Genomic DNA, 20,119 nt, shown 5'->3' with positions numbered 1-20,119 from the left:
GGCCCGGGATCCTTTCACACCTGCGCTGGTCGCGGGTTGTTCCCGCGGAAATTATGCTGGTGTGAATGGGGTATTACATACAGGCAAAATCCCATTATGATTTTTTACCACCATGTAATCTGGCTTTTCTCTAAGCTCAACTCTACACCAATAAGGTGATATAATATCTACAATAAGTACAGCAGACTGGGATAATCACCTTTTTAAGGCTCTGTTGAAAGTAGGTTACTCCAGAAGAGCTATTACTTACTATTACCAAAAATTATGAGAACCTTACTATACAGGCCAATTCCAAACAGGTATTGCTAAATGGCAGTCACGCTTCCCCAATCTAAACGAAAAGACTATCTTAAAAGCTCTGCTATACTCCACTAAACAATATCAGCCACATCCTACAAAGACACGCTTTTCAAAATACTGTACAGGGGCTACTTTTCTCCCCATCGCTGCACTTTAATGGGCCTAACCAACTCTTCGGTGTGTCCTTAATGCAATGGCTCTGATGCAGATTTATACCATTGTTTATGGGAATGTTCAGCTATTCAAAAATTTTGGACGACAGTCAGAAATTTTTGGTAGATCATTTGGTAAATTATCTACTATTGACACCAGCATGGGCCATCTTGGGATATTTGCCAACCACCCCAAAAATTTCAGTAGGATGCAAAAAATTTTGTTGTACCTTTCTGCGGTAGCAAGAAAATGCATATTACCACAATGGATATCCAACGTACCTCCCTCATTTCTTATGTACTAAGAAAAATGATTCCAAATATTTAAACGTGAATGGACTGAAACAACATTACCTAAGGAATCTCAAACAAAATTCTTCTTTGAATGGGAGAGTTATATAGACGCCTTGCCAACGGACATCAAACAACAAATTCATAAATGTTTCCGTACAACTCTCTGGTATGAGACCAGAATACTTTTACAAGACCCACCTATAGCTTAATCAAAAAAGGAACGGATGGCTTGGACACGCATGGCTTTCCCCTTCCCCATCCCCCCCTCTTTTTCTCTCCCCCTCCCACCATAAACTCCCCTTTCAACCTGTTTTTACACTTATTTGACACTAATTATCTTTTATTCATCTGATTAATAATAATAAGATGATAACATCAATAATTGACAAATACAATTCTTTTAACCCAAGAAAAAACAATCAGTTACGCCAGGAGCTCAATTATAGATCTCATTTATTGAAATTTGTATTGAATAGAATATTGTATATTCATGTGTTCAAATGTTTTAATATTAATGTATACAGTTGACATATATACATAATCTTTGCTGTTTGATTTTCTAATCCATAGACATATCAGTAATATTTCTGATGAATAGGAAATATAGAAAATGTTTGCAATACATATTGTTATTAATGACATTTCACATTGTAATGCTTATATTTTGCAGTAAAAACAATTTGGAAAATGATTTTCATTAATTCATTAGGGGGTAGATATATGAAGCAGTGATAAGGGAGGAGAAGTGATAAAGTGTCTGGTACTTTATCACCAGACAATCGGCTTCTAACTATCCCTTTTTACACCCAGTCCTGTACAGACTAGGTTTAAAAAGGGATAGTTAGAAGCCGATTGTCTGATGATAAAGTACCAGGCACTTTATCACTTCTCCTCCCTTATCACTGCTTCATACATCTACCCCTAGATGTTTTATCATTAACAGCCTTCCAAACATTTGAATCTGTTTCTTGCTTCAGTTTAAAACCGCACAGTTATGGAATCCTACTGGAGCGGGTGAATGACCATGAATTGAGAGGTGGCTACAGGATCACCTAAGGCAGACCGTTGGACAAATTCAGTAACATCCCAACTTGCACGAGGCTCCTCGCCCGATAGGAGAACGGGAGAATATCCTGGTTTTTGCATGTAGAGCAGGAACTGGTATCTGTGATATCCTGTTTGCTTTGGTACGTTTGGTCGATGGTAAGAAGATAAGACATTTCCAGTTACGTCTTCGCCTCTGAGGAGAACATCACCTGGTATATCAGTGACGAGCCAGTGTCTCCAGAATCTGTATATTGGCTTGAGTCTGTTTGGAACGTCTGGATCCACCATAATCAATGTATACATCATTTCTGGCTTGGCGTTGTCATATTTGATCAATGGAGGTCCCCAATTTTGTGTCAAGCCACTATGATATCCATTACATTTTGGTATATAAATACAGGAGGCATCACCCATATTGGGGTATATAACATGAAGATCTGTACTGCAGAAACTGGTGTCGTCTCCAAGGATAGGCTCAAAGTCACATGAAATAGGCCTACAAGAAGTGATGGATAAGAATGAAAGCAGGAATCCAACCTGAAATAATAACCTTGACATATTAGCAAGTCTTGTCAAGAAGTCACCACTATGCGTTCTGGCCAGTGCTTGTCTGCAAACTCTTATGCTTTGCCCGAGTTCTATGATTCTATATCTGTGATGTCATAATTACTCAAATTTGAATGAAGCTTCAGTTAGCTCTGTCATTCTGTGATGTCATAATTACTCAAATTTGAATGAAGCTTCAGTTAGCTCTGTGATTTCCCTGAGCTTACTATTTCAAGTGATGGTGGGTTGCATATTGGAATGCTATGCTATTATTCTGAGATGATGGAGGGGTCTAATTTTTTATATCCTTTCTTCCGTCTAGTTCTGACTCGGGGGACCAATTTAGGGCCCTCCATCACTACGTCTTTCAAGAGGTGGTCACAGAATATGTCCAAAGCCACAACACTGATTAATATTCATTGGTGTTTTTAAACTCACCTTATGTTAATATGTGTTTGTTAATCACACTTTTGCTAAAAAAAATAAAATTGTTTACAGAATAGTAATGTCCTTACAATTTAAGTACAATCTGACTTTTTCAAATATAGTATTTGGATGATATTAACATTTCTACAATTAATTCACCCAACCACACTCCATGGGCAGTGGTCACATTCCAAATGTTATGGTTTACACCTTATTAGCTCACTGCAATTCTGGACTGTCTCTTACTGTAACTTTAATGGTAGAGTCAATGATTGATTGTGTATTTATGGTATTTTTAAGTGTAATGTTATTACTTACACAAACTACTGGAACTGCATTTTGTCAGCACATTTAAAACTGCAAGACTCTATCATGACTGATGCTTGTATCGCCATCACATGTATGTATTTATACAGTAAGTAGGACCAGTTAGTGGCATTGAATAATTCAAACGGTACTTATATGTTAGTTGGGTGCCCACTAAGCTATTTGCTTAGTGGGCTATTCTGCGTAGGGAAATCGCATCGCATTGCATGGGCCATTTTAGTGTCATGTGATGTGCAATGCGATGGGATTTTTAATGTAATTTATTCACATCTCTGTGTGCCCCCAAGGTATCGCATCGCACCTGACGCAAAATCGCATGCGATCGGCGATCGCATGCGATTTTATAGGGTGTGCAATGCCATTACATTAGGTATACAATAATATGATTGTGTGTCCTAAAAATTGCTTTTACGCACCCCCCCCCCCCCCCACTATCCACGCCACCCCGAAGCATGGCTCACTACGCTCGCCCCGCGTCCTCCGACCTTTTCATACCCCCTCTATCCACGTCGGCGTGGAGTTGATTTTATGTAGTGTTGCGAGCGCAGCGAGCCACCGAGCCCGAAGCATGGCAAAGTAATCCGCGTTCGCTCGCCACGCATCTGGGTCGGTGGCTTGCTGCGCTCGCCACACTATAGAAAGTCGACTCCACACTGACGTGGATAGTGGGGGTATGAAAAGTTCGGAGGATGCGTTCCGCTGCGCTCGCCATGCTTCGGGGTGGCGTGGATAGTAGGGGGGTGCGTAAAAGCTATTTTTAGGACATACAATCATATTATTGTATACCTAATGTAATGGCATCGCACACCCTATAAAATCGCATGCGATCGCATGCGATTTTGCAGGAGGTGCGATGCGATTTGACGCGATCCCCCAGGGCTAAAAGAGCAGTGAATAAATTATGTAGGAAAATCGCATAGCATCGCATGCCCCTTAAAATAGCCCATGCGATGCGATGCGATTTTCCTAAGTTAGCATCCGTATGCTAATTGGGCGCCTAACTAACATATAAGTACCATTCAAACACACAAACTCATCTGCTCCAGCCCGTGCTATAGGAACCCGACAGCTGCTGTTTCAGTGGTCAAGTCCAAAAAGGCATAATATTGAGCTGCAGCCCAATGCCCTTTTGAGTGTGTGTGTGTGTATAATGGTACACCTTCCTCATTGGTCCGGAAGGTGTGACACACGCGCGTGCGCGCACACACACACACACACACTGAAACATACTTGTTAACAAGTCTCTTGTTTACAACTATTGTTCTGTGCTTTGAGACTTTTTTTGAAACGACATTGGTAATCGTGCTTCTGTTATCCTTAATAGAGCTGCAGATACTGTACAATATGCTAATAACTCTTTATGAGCGGGATTCACTAAAGAAAAAATATGGTTTAAAACCCTGGTTTCAGGATTTTTACCGCATTTCTGAATGTATTGAATGAGTCCGGCTCAATAAGTGCCAGTGTTTGAAGACAAGGTGGCGTTGCTGAGCAAAGTTGGTATTACTGTCCTGCACTACCATCTTTCAAACAATGCCATACCAAATTTCAGATTCCCGCGCGTCCCAGTATCACGGGGGCTGGAGAGCATCTCCCTGCCCGTCTCTGCTTCAGGGAGATGCTGCCCAGTTTAGGGGGCGGTGTATGCGGATTACTTGACGTGTATTCCGCGCCCCTCGCGGGGCTCGCTGCGATCGCCACGCTTCAGGCTCGGTGGCTCGCTTCGCTCGCTGCGCTTTATGCATTCAACTCTACGCCGACATGGATAGTGGTGGTATGAACAGGTCAGGAGGACGCATACCGCATCCCTTCGTGGGGCTCGCTACACACTCCACGCTTCGGGCTGGCGTGGATAGTGGGGGTGTTCCAGGAACACATTCACACCTGTCATGTCAGGCAGGTGAAAATGGTCAATGGTTCCCACACAATGTAATAAGCGCTGTCTGACTATGTTAACTGCGTAACGCTGGCTGACTACGCTACCCCCCCCCCCCCTCAACAGCACATTTTACTACCGGTAGCACTTGGAATCTCACTGAAACTAGTTTTCAAAAGTAGGCAAGTATGAGTATCATTGAAAGTGGGAATAACCATGGAGATATACAGAGAAGCTATCACAAACAAAAAAAGTACTCTAATGTTCCAGTGTATACTTTGAGCCGCATTTATAGGCTATTGCACCAGAGGTGAGGCCAGTGTGTATGCGCCGGGTCCACCCCTGTGTGTGTGTGTTTTCTGCTAATTATCACATTCAGGGCTGCCAAGAGAAATCCTGGGCCCGGTACAACAGTGTCACGGGGCCCCCCTGGAGTGGCGAGCTGTGCCCCCACACTTACTTTTTCTGAGCTGCGGAGGGGGGCAGGCGTCCGCAGTGCATAGGCAGGCGTCGGGTAGACATGAGCGACGTTGGAGTCCCGGTGGCGAGCAGGTTCAGGTGTTGGGTATGTTGTGGGAGGCCCAGTGGCGAGCAGGTTTCGGCGTCGGGTATGATGTGGGAGGATGTGGGAGGCCCGGCGGCAAGCAAGTTCCGGCGCTGGTGGTCAGCGCTGCAGCCTGCGCAGCGTGACCTATGATCGAGACACGCAGCGCAGGCCGCACGCTGGGTCGGGAACAGCCGGGCAGTGTCTGAGCGAGCGATACATTATGCCACACACCGCCATTTCTCTGAAACATGATGCAGCTCACCACAATGCCTATGATACTATGCTGCACACTGTAATGCCCCTGACACATTATGCCACACATTGCAATGCCCCTCACCCCTAATGCATACCTCTCAACTTTCGCAGTGGAGAAAGGAATATATTTGTGTGCCAGAGGCACGCTCCAAAATTTTTTGGGCGCCGTTTTGTCTCTGTGAGGGCATGGCCAGTGCTGTGTGAACTGCTGGCCATGCCCTCTGCCTCCCTGCCTGCCTGCCTAATTAGACGCATGCAGTGTCTAATTCCCGCAGGACCGTCCCAAAAAAATGGGATGTCACACAAAAGTCGATACACACTGACTATGCCACACCACATTGCCCCCCACAGTAAGACTTCTACTAAATTATAAATTACCGGCTTGTTGCCAAGGGGGTTAATGTCCGTTGCCAAGGTGGTTAATGTCCGTTGTCAATGGGGGGGTTAATGTCCGTTGCCAGGGGTTCTTGCTCATTGCCAAGGGGGGGTTAATGTGCGTTGCCAGGGGTTCTTGCTCATTGCCGAGGGGGGTTAATGTGCGTTGCCAGGGGTTCTTGCTCGTTGCCAAGGGATTAATATGCATTACCAGGGGTTTTTGCTTGTTGCCAACGGGTTTATATTTGTTCCCAGGGGTTAATGCTCATTGCCAAGGGGGGTTAATGTACCTTTCCAGGGGTTCTTGCTCGTTGCCAAGGGGGGTTTATTGTCCATTGCCAGGGGTTCTTGCTCATTGCCAGGGGTTATTGGATGTTGCCAAGGGGTTAATATTTTTTGCCAGGGGTTAATGCTCGTTGCCAAGGGTAATTTCCGTTGCCAGGGGTTCTAGCTCGTTGCCAAGGGGTTAATATGTGCCCGTGTGTCCTGCCACCCGCCCATCAGCTGCAGCTGCCCCTGCTGTACCCTGCCTTCCCCTGCGCACAGAGAGACAGACGCTAGAAGTCATTTTTCACTTCCAGCGTCTTTGACAGGGAGCACAGCTCTGCAGCGTTACCAGGAAGTGCAGAGCTGTGATTCCTGTCAGACGCTAGAGGTGAACTATGACTTCTAGCGTCTGTCTCTCTGTGTGCAGGGGAAGGACAGTCAGGGGAAGGCTGGGGCAGCCACAGCTGACGGGCGGGTGGCCGGACACATGGGCGGCCGGGTGGGCGGGCGGACAGGTCCTTGTCATCCCGACGCACCCGCAGCCCAATAAATATTTTTTTTAAAGTGTGTGTCTGGACCCGGGCCCCCCTGGCAGGCCCGGGCCCAGGTAAAATGTACCCGCCCCCCCTGCCTCTCGGCGGCCCTGATCACATTGTGGGGACTGGAATCTGTTAACACGGTCATGTTGTGGGGACCAAAAACCTGGGCCCTATAACGGAATCCTTTTCAAATTAATACAGGGGGTATTCTTAATGTGCCATTGTGGTTTTTAGCATTGGCCCAGAATGCAGGTCTACTAGTCCGTTTGTGTGTGTAAGTGTGTTGCTTCATTGTGTCACCTTATACAGTAGCTTCTGGCTGCGTAGTGTGTATGCACAGGGTCCACTGTTAATGCAAGTTCAAAATTAAAAAAAGAAAATTTTTTCATTTTTATTTTCTTTTTCTTACTGCACACCATGGTAACTGTGGACTGTGGATGTAATTGAGGATAATATTAATAAATTCAGTGATTTTAGCTGTTTTTAAGATTTTTTTATAATATAGAACTAAAACCAGAAACACATTCTCACAAATGCACTATTGTAGGTGAGAGGTTGTGATTGAATCAACAAACAACATGTCTGGTCAGTGCTGGAGTAATGACAGTCTGCTGCTACTGTTTGTGTGTATATACAAGCATAGGCGCCAATTCTGTGGGTGCTCAAGGGCTTGATCACCCGCGGAAATTGATAAACACCCACGGGGGCCTGAGTCGTGCTCATACAACTCATACCCGCTATATTATATAGCACACGTCCATCCTGCACGCCAATAAGCATAGCAACCCGGTCCCCACCACACCCCGTGCATTCTTACGTGACCTCATGCACAGCCGCCGGGCGCCAGCGCCAACCTCCCCCCTCCCTCTCCCTCCACTGCGCGACCACCCACCGCCGGCGTCCGTCTCAGCCTGGGGCAGCTGCTGCAGCACAGTGCAAGGAGGCAGCTTGCTCACCCCAACTGACTCTTCTGCCAGCTTCTAGTTTCTCAGCTTCTAGTTTCTTCTTGGGGTGCCTGCATGGCCATGAGCTGATAGTCACTCTATAAGGCTCATGTGAATAAGGTCAGTAAATCCAGTGCACGTTGCTCTATTAGACCCAAAATAATAGCTGGCCATTCATAAAAACAGAGCTTTTATTACAGCAGCCAGCGAATAAATGCATTTATTTATTTGGCACTGTGGGGGAATTTATGTACCTGCACTGTGGGGGCATTTATGTATTTGGCACTGTGGGGGCATTTATGTATTTGGCACTGTGGGGGAATTTATGTACCTGCACTGTGAGGGAATTTATGTACCTGCACTGTGGGGGCATTTATGTATTTGGCACTGTGGGGGCATTTATGTATTTGGCACTGTGGGGGAATTTATGTACCTGCACTGTGAGGGAATTTATGTACCTGCACTGTGGGGGCATTTATGAATTTAGCACTCTGCTGCTGTAATTTGAATATTGGAGACAACTGTGCTCCGTAATATGAATTGGTATTATTTTGTGGTCACGCCTCTTCCCCATGAAGCCACTCCCCTATATTTTTGGCTTGAGCACTCACCAACAAAAACATAAATCAGCACCTATGTATACAAGCTGACCAGACACCCCCTGCAGTGAAGCTTCAGGAGTGACTTCATCACAGAAGTGTGTATATAGTAGGGATGAGCGCAGGGCCGGTGCAAGGCACCGGAGCGCCCCAGGCGAGTCGGGGTGGGGGCGCCCCTGTGCCGGGGGGAGGGAGTGGTACCTGTGTAAAAAAATTGCTGCCCCGGCGTCCCTGCAGTGCTGGGGCGGTCAGGGGTGTCCGTGCCGTAGGGGTACCTGCGGCGCCGTCATGCGTATAAAGCTGGCTGTGGCTGGCGGGGTACCTGTAGTGAATAGCAAATAACTAGCGCTTCCCGCGCCGCCGCGCGCATAGTGCTAGTTATTTGCTATTCACTACAGGGACCCCGCCGGCCGCAGCCAGCTTTATACACATGACGGCGCCGCAGGTACCCCTACTGCACGGACACCCCTGACCGCCCCAGCACTGCAGGGATGCCGGGGCAGCAATTTTTTTACACAGTTCGCTGGGAGTGAGGGGCGAACTGCCGCCCTCCAGGTGCCGGCGCCCTAGGCAAATGCCTAGAGCTGCCTAGTGGTGGCGCCGGCCCTGCTTGTATCTTGGTTCTTTTACCTATTAAAGTGAAAATGTGGTGGGGCGTGCCTTGGCCAGCACTGAGAGCGGGTGCGGGGAGTGTGAGCTCCGTAAATATCCTGTATAATTATCCCGCCCTGGGACCTGCGGACGACATATACATACATCCGGTGTCTCCAGAGATGCTCCTGTGCTGCCCATGGCTCTCCTGGACGGCTCATGGAGTCCTGGATGATCGGGTGGGCCTGCTGTGCGCCGTGCATCCTCTCCAGGGTGCCATTTTGGATCCTCCGGCGGCTCTGGCTGAACGCCGGAGTCCCTGGGGTGCAGCTCAGATGTCCGACTGTGCTGGTGCCTCTTGCCGGGCGACTCGGCGGGTTGGGGCGTCTGGTGACTCTCCAGAGGATTGGCGGAAGAGAGTGGGAACTGTCTCCTCCGAGGCACACCGCACGGAGAAGCTGGCGCCATCTTGCTTGCCTGTCTCCTGGGCTGCGGTACTTGTACAGAACTGATCCTGCTCTGGGCTTAGCAGGTACTTCTGATATACATTTTCTGGAACCTGCAAGGTGGGTTGAATCTCCGGGGCAGTTGTGACCCTTGCTACACACTGGACTATACTTGTGACGCAGCTTGGAATGAATGAGTGGGGAGCACTGTCACCAAATCCTCTGCACAGATATTTAGCTATTTTCCTTGAGTCCTCTGAATATTATCCTATTGGACCCTCTTTACGCCGTTGACATTCTATATATACCTGGCGACGTGCTAGCCATCGCCTTTCCACTTGTGTGCGGCTATTTTACAGCTGAGGATTTATTGAATTAGAGACAATAATATTTATATATACTGAGCATTATACAGGATCATGGAACTCTCCACTCAAATAATTATTTTGGCGATTCTAAGTCTCTACTACCAGGCTTTTAAGCAAGTTTGATGATGTTTGTTATGGTGGCCTGTCTCCTGTCTGTATGGTGCGGTGGAGACTGCAGAGGTCGTGGAGGGCAGCCTGCCTATATACAGTACATATGTGAACGCTACTGCTCCTGTACCAACCCCAGATACACGTACCTTTATGGGCCTGTCTGCTGTAAAACTTGCCTTGGTTGCTTCAAGTCTCTGGGAAGCTATGTTCGCATGTCCAGAATGCTGCCTGGATTATCCCCGAGACGCTGGAGACAAACACCTTATTGCTATTTTTCCTATACTATATGGACCTTTAGCAGCACTATTATTTTTCCTCAGTAATACCGTATGCAATACCATGCATATATATCCATCCTGATTTTACTACTGTTATAGGTACTTTTAATGTATACTATGTGATGCTGCATTACTGATTCTGTATGGTGAACGCACTGTCATTGAATTTGATGGTGGGGGAGTTTTTTTTTATTTTGATCCGTCTACACATAAAGGTCAAGTCCACTTCCCCTGATATACCGTATCTTTGTTATAATATCCTGTAAATAAATGGGGAGGGGGGAGTTTGCATAGAATAGTAGAATTTAGAATAAAGGGGTTATGGTTAACCCCTTCCCGACATTTGACGTATATATACGTCATGGTCGGGAAGTACTTCCCGACACATGACGTATATATACGTCATGGCTGAAAACTGTCACTGCGTCTAGAGACGCAGTGACAGAGGGACAATGTCTGCTGTCCCTGACAGCAGACATGTCCCTGCGTGCCCGGGGGGGGCTGCGATGCCGCCCCCCCGTCGCCGATCACTGTGATTGGCTGTTCAGTGTGAACAGCCAATTACAGCGTTTTCTGTGTCACCGGCGAATAACGTTCGCCGGTGACATGGGATCGGAGGTGATTGGTGCTGTAAAGTACAGCACCAATCACCGTGGGGTGTAAGGGTGACACTGGTGTCACCCCACCTCACCCCGCCCGCCCCCAAAGGCCGTGATTGGTTCGTCGGACCGACGGACCAATCACAGCCATGGAGGGGGGTTTAAACTAACGGTGACTGCACTGCAGACGCCATTCCGGTCTGGAATTGCGTGCAGTGTGGTCACCGTGCCTGGCTGCCGCAGTATACTGACCTGATCCGTGCAAACCGTGCAAAATACTTACCTGATCACTGCCTGGATCTTGCTACTTGTGTTGTGCTGTGTTGTGCTGTGTTGTGCTGCTGCAGTTAGCTAGAGAGAGAGAGATAGAGAGAGATAGAGAGAGATAGAGAGAGATAGAGAGAGATAGAGAGGCCTAGTGACAGAGAGTGCTATATTTTGCTGCAGTGTAATAGAGTTATAGATAGAGAGAGAGATAGAGAGAGAGAGATAGAGAGATAGTGACAGATTGTGATATATATTTTTTATATAACTGACTGCTGCCCCCCCTTTTGTGCTGATCACTATATCTGAGGTGATCAGCAACTTTTTTGGGGGTGCAGGGGTTTGCTGCAGTGTCATAGAGTGATAGATAGTGAGAGATAGAGAGATAGAGAGAGAGAGTGATAGAGAGTGCTAAATTTTGTGTCTGCTGCCCCCGCCTTTTGTGCTGATCACTATATCTGAGGTGATCAGCAACTTTTTTGGGGGTGCAGGGGTTTGTAAATTCCTGTCAGTGCTGCAGTGTCATAGAGTGATAGATAGTGAGAGATAGAGAGAGAGAGTGATAGAGAGTGCTAAATTTTGTGTCTGCTGCCCCCGCCTTTTGTGCTGATCACTATATCTGAGGTGATCAGCAACTTTTTTGGGGGTGCAGGGGTTTGTTTTTTAAATTCCTGTCAGTGCTGCAGTGTCATAGAGTGATAGATAGTGAGAGATAGAGAGAGAGAGTGACAGAGAGTGATAGAGTGCTATATTTTGTGTCTGCAGGAAATATATACCTGCCAGTTGCACCAAAGGTTGTGCACCTGCTGCCCCTCACCTTTTTTTTTTTTTTTGAGGGTGCTGTGGGTATTTTTACACACACTGTGATTTTGTGGGTGTCCTGCGGCCACTGTGCGCTGATCAGTGACGTACATCACTGATCAGCTTTTTCGGCACAGGGTTGATTTTTTTTTTTTTAATAAATTCCTGTTGCCTTTGAGCGCTGTTCAGTGACGGTCGTTACTGACTAACATCTGTGCTCAATTTTTGGTGCAGGACCTTTTTTTTTTTTTTTTTTTTTAATAAATTCCTGTTGCCTTTGAGCGCTGTTCAGTGACGGTCGTTACTGACTAACATCTGTGCTCAATTTTTGGTGCAGGACCTTTTTTTTTTTTTTTTTTTTTTCTGCACTACATACACACTACCTGGTTGAAATAAAGTTTGTACCCCCCCCTACACTATACACGTGTTGAAACATTTCACAACCACAAACACAAAAATAAAAATGGCATCCCAAAGGTCATCCCAAATGTCATCCCAGTCATCCAGAAGAATGTACTCAGCGGAGGAGGCATATGCCATGCTTGCCTCTGACAGTGACACAGACAGTGATGCAAGCGGGGAATTTGAAGGATTTGTGTTAACCTCATCTTCCTCCTCTAGTGATGAGGGACCCCCTCAAAGACGCCCCCGTAGAGCAGCTGAGACCCCCCCCCAATGATTGATCCCGTATGGATCCCACCACCAGCCAATTTTGAGCCCCAGGTTCCTGAGTTTTTGGCCATCCCAGGAATCCAATTTGATTCCACAGGTCTCAGAGAAATTGACTTCTTCAAATTATTTTTCTCTGATGATTTTATAAATTTAATGGTGGACCAAACTAATTTATATGCCCAGCAGTTTATTGCTCAAAACCCCACGTCATCATTTGCTAGGTGGACCCCTGTAGATGCAGTAGAGATGATGGCGTTTTGGGGTCTGGTGTTTCATATGGGCATAGTAAAAAAGCCAGAAATTAGGCAATATTGGAGTACAGATGTTCTGTACAGCACCCCATTTTACCGTATGGCCATGACCCGGACTCGTTTTGAGATGATCCTTAAATTTCTGCATTACAGCGATAATGCACAGTGCCCACCCAGAGATGATCCCACCTTTGACCGGCTATTCAAAGTCAGGCCGGTCATTGATCATTTCAGCGCCAAATTTGAGGAGATGTACATCCCCCAACAATTCATTTGTGTGGACGAGTCCCTTTTACATTTTAAAGGAAGGGTTAAATTCCGCCAGTACCTTCCCAATAAGAGGGCAAGGTATGGCATAAAATTGTATAAACTGTGTGAAAGCACCTCAGGGTACACCCACAGGTTTAGGGTATATGAAGGGAAGGATTCAAGTATTGAACCGCCAGAATGCCCCCCCTCCCTCGTAGGTGTTAGTGGAAAAATTGTCTGGGATTTAGTGCACCCCTTCCTGGATAAAGGTTATCACCTCTATGTGGATAACTTTTACACTAGCATCCCCCTGTTTAAGGCCCTTGGTTCAAGAGGTACAGCAGCTTGCGGTACTGTGCGCAAGAACCAAAGAGGCCTCCCAAAAACGCACATTGCCCAAGTAATGAGAAGGGGTGAAAGCAGGGGAATATGCACTGAAAATATGTTGTTGGTCAAATATAAGGACAAGAGGGATGTCCTTATACTGACAACAATTCACGGAGACAGTACCACCTCCGTCCCTGTACGAGGTACCAGTACCCACACCTCAAAACCTAATTGTATCCTGGATTACAATAGGTACATGGGCGGAGTGGATCTTTCAGATCAGGTACTGAAGCCGTACAGTGCCCTGCGGAAAACAAAAATCTGGTACAAGAAGCTGGCCGTGTATATCATCCAGATGGCACTGTATAACGCTTACGTGCTATTCCGTTCTACCGGCCAGAGGGGGACATTTATGCACTTTCAAGAGGAAGTCATAAAGGGCCTGATATTTGGGAACCAGCAGGCAGAGGGCCCCAGTACTTCTAGTACTGGCCCCCGTATTGTACCAGGGCAGCATTTTCCCAACGAAATCCCCTCCACTGCAAAAAAGGGCAGGACACAAAAAAGGTGCAAAGTTTGTTATAAAAGGGGAATAAGAAAGGAAACTATTTTCCACTGTGAAACTTGCCCTGACAAACCCGGCCTTTGCATAAAGGAGTGTTTTAAAATATACCACACATCTATGGATTATTAGGTCCATCAATTCACCGTGCATCGGGGGTCTTGCTAATGCCACATAGCACCCACCATTCATTCCACCTGAATCTGAGCCGCAAAATCCAAAAATCACTCCTTCCCTTCTGAGTCCTGCCATGCACCCAACTGGTATTTTTTGGTCACATATGAGGCATTGCCATACTCGGGAGAAATTGGGGCATATATTTTGGGGTGCTTTTTCTCCTTCAAACCTTGTGAAAATGAAAAATTTTGAGCCAGAACTGCATTTTTGTGTAAAAAAATGTAATTTTGCCCAGTTGTATCAAAATTGGTGAAACCCCTGGGGGTTTGAAATGTACATTATACCCCTAGATGAATTCCCTGAGGGGTGTAGTTTGCAAAATGGGGTCACTTGTGGGGGGTTCCACTGTATTGGTGCTTGGGGGGTCTTGCTAATGCGACATAGCACCCACCATCATTCCACCAGAATTTGTGCTGCAAAATCCAAATATCACTCCTTCCCTTCTGAGTCCTGCCACTTTTTGGTCACACATGAGGCATTGCCGTACTCGGGAGAAATTGGGGCACAGATTTTGGGGTGCTTTGTCTCCTTCATTCCTTGTGAAAATGAAAAATTTTGAGCCAGAACTGCATTTTTGTGTAAAAAAATGTAATTTTTCATTTTCACTGCCCACTTGTATCAAAATTGGTGAAACCCCTGGGGGTTTGAAATGTACACTATACCCCTAGATGAATTCCCTGAGGGGTGTAGTTTGCAAAATGAGGTGACTTGTGGGGGGGTTCCACTGTATTGGTGCAACATAGCACCCACCATTCATTCCACCAGAATCTGTGCTGCAAAATCCAAAAATCACTCCTTCCCTTCTGAGTCCTGCCATGCACCCAACTGGTATTTTTTGGTCACATGTGAGGCATTGCCGTACTCGGGAGAAATTGGGGCACAGATTTTGGGGTGCTTTTTCTCCTTCATACCTTCTGAAAATGAAAAATTTTGAGCCAGAACTGCATTTTTGTGTAAAAAATGTAATTTTTCATGTTCACTGCCCACTTGTATCAAAATTGGTGAAACCCCTGGGGGTTTGAAATGTACACTATACCCCTAGATGAATTCCCTGAGGGGTGTAGTTTGCAAAATGGGGTGACTTGTGGGGGGGTTCCACTGTATTGGTGCTTGGGGGGTCTTGCTAATGCGACATAGCACCCACCAAAATTCCACCAGAATCTGAGCTGCAAAATCCAAAAATCACTCCTTCCCTTCTGAGTCCTGCCATGCACCCAAATGGTATTTTTTGGTCACATGTGAGGCATTGCCGTACTCGGGAGAAATTGGGGCACAGATTGTGGGGTGCTTTGTCTCCTTCATACCTTCTGAAAATGACAAATTTTGAGCCAGAACTGCATTTTTGTGTAAAAAAATGTAATTTTTCATTTTCACTGCCCACTTGTATCAAAATTGGTGAAACCCCTGGGGGTTTGAAATGTACACTATACCCCTAGATGAATTCCCTGAGGGGTGTACTTTGCAAAATGGGGTGACTTGTGGGGGGGTTCCACTGTATTGGTGCAACATAGCACCCACCATTCATTCCACCAAAATCTGTGCTGCAAAATCCAAAAATCACTCCTTCCGTTCTGAGTCCTGCCATGCACCCAACTGGTATTTTTTGGTCACATGTGAGGCATTGCCGTACTCGGGAGAAATTGGGGCACAGATTTTGGGGTGCTTTTTCTCCTTCATACCTTCTGAAAATGAAAAATTTTGAGCCAGAACTGCATTTTTGTGTAAAAAAATGTAATTTTTCATTTTCACTGCCCACTTGTATCAAAATTGGTGAAACCCCTGGGGGTTTGAAATGTACACTATACCCCTAGATGAATTCCCTGAGGGGTGTAGTTTGCAAAATGGGGTGACTTGTGGGGGGGTTCCACTGTATTGGTGCTTGGGGGGTCTTGCTAATGCGACATAGCACCCACCAAAATTCCACCAGAATCTGAGCTGCAAAATCCAAAAATCACTCCTTCCCTTCTGAGTCCTGCCATGCACCCAACTGGTATTTTTTGGTCACATGTGAGGCATTGCCGTACTCGGGAGAAATTGGGGCACAGATTTTGGGGTGCTTTTTCTCCTTCATACCTTCTGAAAATGAAAAATTTTGAGCCAGAACTGCATTTTTGTGTAAAAAAATGTAATTTTTCATTTTCACTGCCCACTTGTATCAAAATTGGTGAAACCCCTGGGGGTTTGAAATGTACACTATACCCCTAGATGAATTCCCTGAGGGGTGTAGTTTTCAAAATGGGGTGACTTGTGGGGGGGTTCCACTGTATTGGTGCTTGGGGGGTCTTGCTAATGCGACATAGCACCCACCAAAATTCCACCAGAATCTGAGCCGCAAAATCCAAAAATCACTCCTTCCGTTCTGAGTCCTGCCATGCACCCAACTGGTATTTTTTGGTCACATGTGAGGCATTGCCGTACTCGGGAGAAATTGGGGCACATATTTTGGGGTGCTTTTTCTCCTTCATACCTTCTGAAAATGAAAAATTGTGAGCCAGAACTGCATTTTTGTGTAAAAAAATGTAATTTTTCATTTTCACTGCCCACTTGTATCAAAATTGGTGAAACCCCTGGGGGTTTGAAATGTACACTATACCCCTAGATGAATTCCCTGAGGGGTGTACTTTGCAAAATGGGGTGACTTGTGGGGGGGTTCCACTGTATTGGTGCAACATAGCACCCACCATTCATTCCACCAGAATCTGTGCTGCAAAATCCAAAAATCACTCCTTCCCTTCTGAGTCCTGCCATGCACCCAACTGGTATTTTTTGGTCACATGTGAGGCATTGCCGTACTCGGGAGAAATTGGGGCACAGATTTTGGGGTGCTTTTTCTCCTTCATACCTTCTGAAAATGAAAAATTTTGAGCCAGAACTGCATTTTTGTGTAAAAAAATGTAATTTTTCATTTTCACTGCCCACTTGTATCAAAATTGGTGAAACCCCTGGGGGTTTGAAATGTACACTATACCCCTAGATGAATTCCCTGAGGGGTGTAGTTTTCAAAATGGGGTGACTTGTGGGGGGGTTCCACTGTATTGGTGCTTGGGGGGTCTTGCTAATGCGACATAGCACCCACCAAAATTCCACCAGAATCTGAGCTGCAAAATCCAAAAATCACTCCTTCCCTTCTGAGTCCTGCCATGCACCCAACTGGTATTTTTTGGTCACATGTGAGGCATTGCCGTACTCGGGAGAAATTGGGGCACAGATTTTGGGGTGCTTTGTCTCCTTCATACCTTCTGAAAATGACAAATTTGGAGCCAGAACTGCATTTTTGTGTAAAAAAAATAATTTTTCATTTTCACTGCCCAGTTGTACCACAATTGGTGAAACCCCTGGGGGTTTGAAATGTACACTATACCCCTAGATGAATTCCCTGAGGGGTGTAGTTTGCAAAATGGGGTCACTTGTGGGGGGGTTCCTAACTTTTAGCATCTTATGGTGCCTAGAAACCTACATGGTGCCTAAAAAATAATCTCATAAAAAGGAGGCTCCAAAATCAAGTAGGTGCTCCTTCTATTATGAAGCCTGTGGTTTGGTCACCGTGCACACTAGGGCCACATATAGGATATTTATGAAAACAAAAGAATTGGGGGAATCAATTTTTAGTCACATTTCTCTAGTAAAATGTACTGTGTTCCTTAGAAAAATGTATTAAAATTGCAAATCTGCAAAAAAAAAGAAATTTTGAAATTTCACCTACACTTTGTTTTAATTCCTGTGAAACACCTAAAGGGTTAACAAACTTCCAAAATGCTGTTTTGAATACTGTGAGGGGTGCAGTTTTTTGAAATGGCATCATTTATGGGGGTGTCTCACATACAAGTCCCTCAAAGTCACATCAGAACTGAACTGGTCCCTAAAAAAATCAGTGTTTGAAATTTTCTTGAAAATTTGAGAATTTGCTATTCATATTGTAAGCCTCCTAGTGTCCCAAAAAATTAAAAGGAAGTTGAAATAATGATGTCAACATAAAGTAGACATATGGTCTATGTTAGTTATTCACTATTTTGAGTGGTAAGATTATTTGTCTCACAAGCAGAAAATTTAACATTTTGCAAATCGCTAAATTTTCCATTTTTTCACGATATTTTGGTATTTTTCACAAAAAAACACAGACTGTATTGACGAAAATTTACCACTAACTTGAAGTACAATGTGTCACGAGAAAACAATCTCAAAATCACTGGGATAAGTAAAAGCAAAAAAAAGTTATCCCCACTTAAGTGAGACATGTCAGATTTGAAAAAAATGGCTCTGTCAGGAACGCAAAAACTAGCTCTGTCAGGAAGGGGTTAAGGGATCCAAGTACGCCTTAGTTGTGGGTGGGTTGTACAGGGTGGGGGGGTTATAGGGTTGGTTTGCTTTGGGTTTTATGGGTGGGTTTAGTTAATTTTTATTTCTTATTTTCCCTGTTTGACCGGACACCTGACTTTGCAACAATCTTTTTTTCCTTCCTTCCTTCCTTCCTTTTTTTTTTTTTTTTTCAATGGGTATTATGCTGATAGTCTATATTTCTTTATTCGTATTTGCTATATTTTAGTGTGATATACTACCTTAAATTTATGTGCGTTATATATCCGCTAGTATCTATAACCCAAATGGCGCCTTTGGGTAATGGTAGTCCACATATCCTGCAATGAAAAGCTTTTGTTTGGAATGCTCACACTTAATACATTTTTGTCTCTGTATGGTATTTTATTGTTAACAACATTTCGATTATTTTTTACTGTATAAGTACCCTACGTCTCGTTTCAGCAACTGTGTCGGGTCTGGTGTTTATGTCTGTTCCACTCCTTGCCTATATCGGGTTTTTTGCTTATTGTATTCTAAAAATTTCTACAGAAATCATTGAATTAAAATAAAAATGAAAATGTGGTACCAGGACCTTCTGTAAAGCAAAATATTGATCAAACTATATAGAAAAGTCGGTAGTACAAATAAAATATGTGGTTTTAAAAAATTGCAACAGTATGTTCTACTTTCCTGTGCACTTATAGGGAAGAGAAGATATTGCTTGTTTTAATGCCTATATTTTGGGATTAGATAAAGTGAGCCCCAATTCTCTTCATGTGGCTGCTACTCTGCCGTTTTCTCCTCCTCCCTCTCTGGGGGTGTGTGCTCAGAGAGTATGCCTGCACCTATGTACCAAAAACAAGCATCCAATCTCCAAATTAAATGGGGTAAATCTTTAATGGAGAAGGATTTGGGGGTGGTCAATGTCAGTAGTCTGAAGCTATGTACTCACAGGGCAGATATATTGCTGAGCAATATATTGCTCAGTGTCTCCTTTTCATCAGCGACCAGAGATGGTCGCTGATGAAAGGGAACCTCTGCCGGGGGAGCCGTAGAGGGAATCAGCTGGTCGCAGGAGCAAGCCTGCAACCAGAGATCATGAGGGGGCTAAAAACGGGAGCGCGCACCCGGTGATTTTTTTTGCCGGTGCACACTCCAATCGCTGCCAATATGGTCGCTCAGCGATTATAGCCCGGGTGTACACAGCTTTACTGCTCAATGTCAACCAGCAGCTGCAATGGCTAATACAGTATTAGCATGCATAAAATGGGGCACGGAGGCTAGGGAAGACAGTGTCATTTTGCCACTACATAAATTGTTGGTAGGGCCTCATCTAGAATACAGTGTACAGTTCTGGGCACTACTCCATAAGAAAAACAAATCTTGGAACTAGTAAGGGTTCAGAGAAGGGCAACAAGATTCAATATAGGTTGAACTTAATGGCTTTTTTTTTCAACCTCATCAACTATGTAACTATCATCAACTATGTAACTATGGGCCTTATTTTGGTTCACTCTTTCTGACAAAATCCTTCTTAGATGGACAAAACCATGTGCACTGCAGGGGGGCAGATGTAAAATGTGCAGAGAGAATTAGATTTGGGTGAGTTATTTTGTTTCTGTGAAGGGAAAAT

General features: G+C 45.1%; 1 long non-coding RNA gene and 1 pseudogene across 1 annotated transcript in view; one reads left to right on the top strand and one right to left on the bottom strand.

The window, feature by feature from the left end:
• Positions 1 to 20,119, top strand: part of LOC146064281 (uncharacterized) — a 95,543-nt gene that overhangs the window by 21,875 nt on the left and 53,549 nt on the right. The gene's annotated exons all lie outside the window — the stretch shown is intronic.
• LOC146064280 (phosphatidylethanolamine-binding protein 4 pseudogene) lies at positions 1,648 to 2,666 on the bottom strand (annotated as a pseudogene).

The sequence above is a fragment of the Crinia signifera genome, chromosome 3, assembly GCF_055691185.1.
Source record: "Crinia signifera chromosome 3, ASM5569118v1, whole genome shotgun sequence".
NCBI classification, from domain to species: Eukaryota; Metazoa; Chordata; class Amphibia; order Anura; family Myobatrachidae; genus Crinia; species Crinia signifera.
The sequence above is the reverse complement of the archived record's forward strand: the minus strand, read 5'-3'. Positions and strand labels throughout refer to the sequence as shown.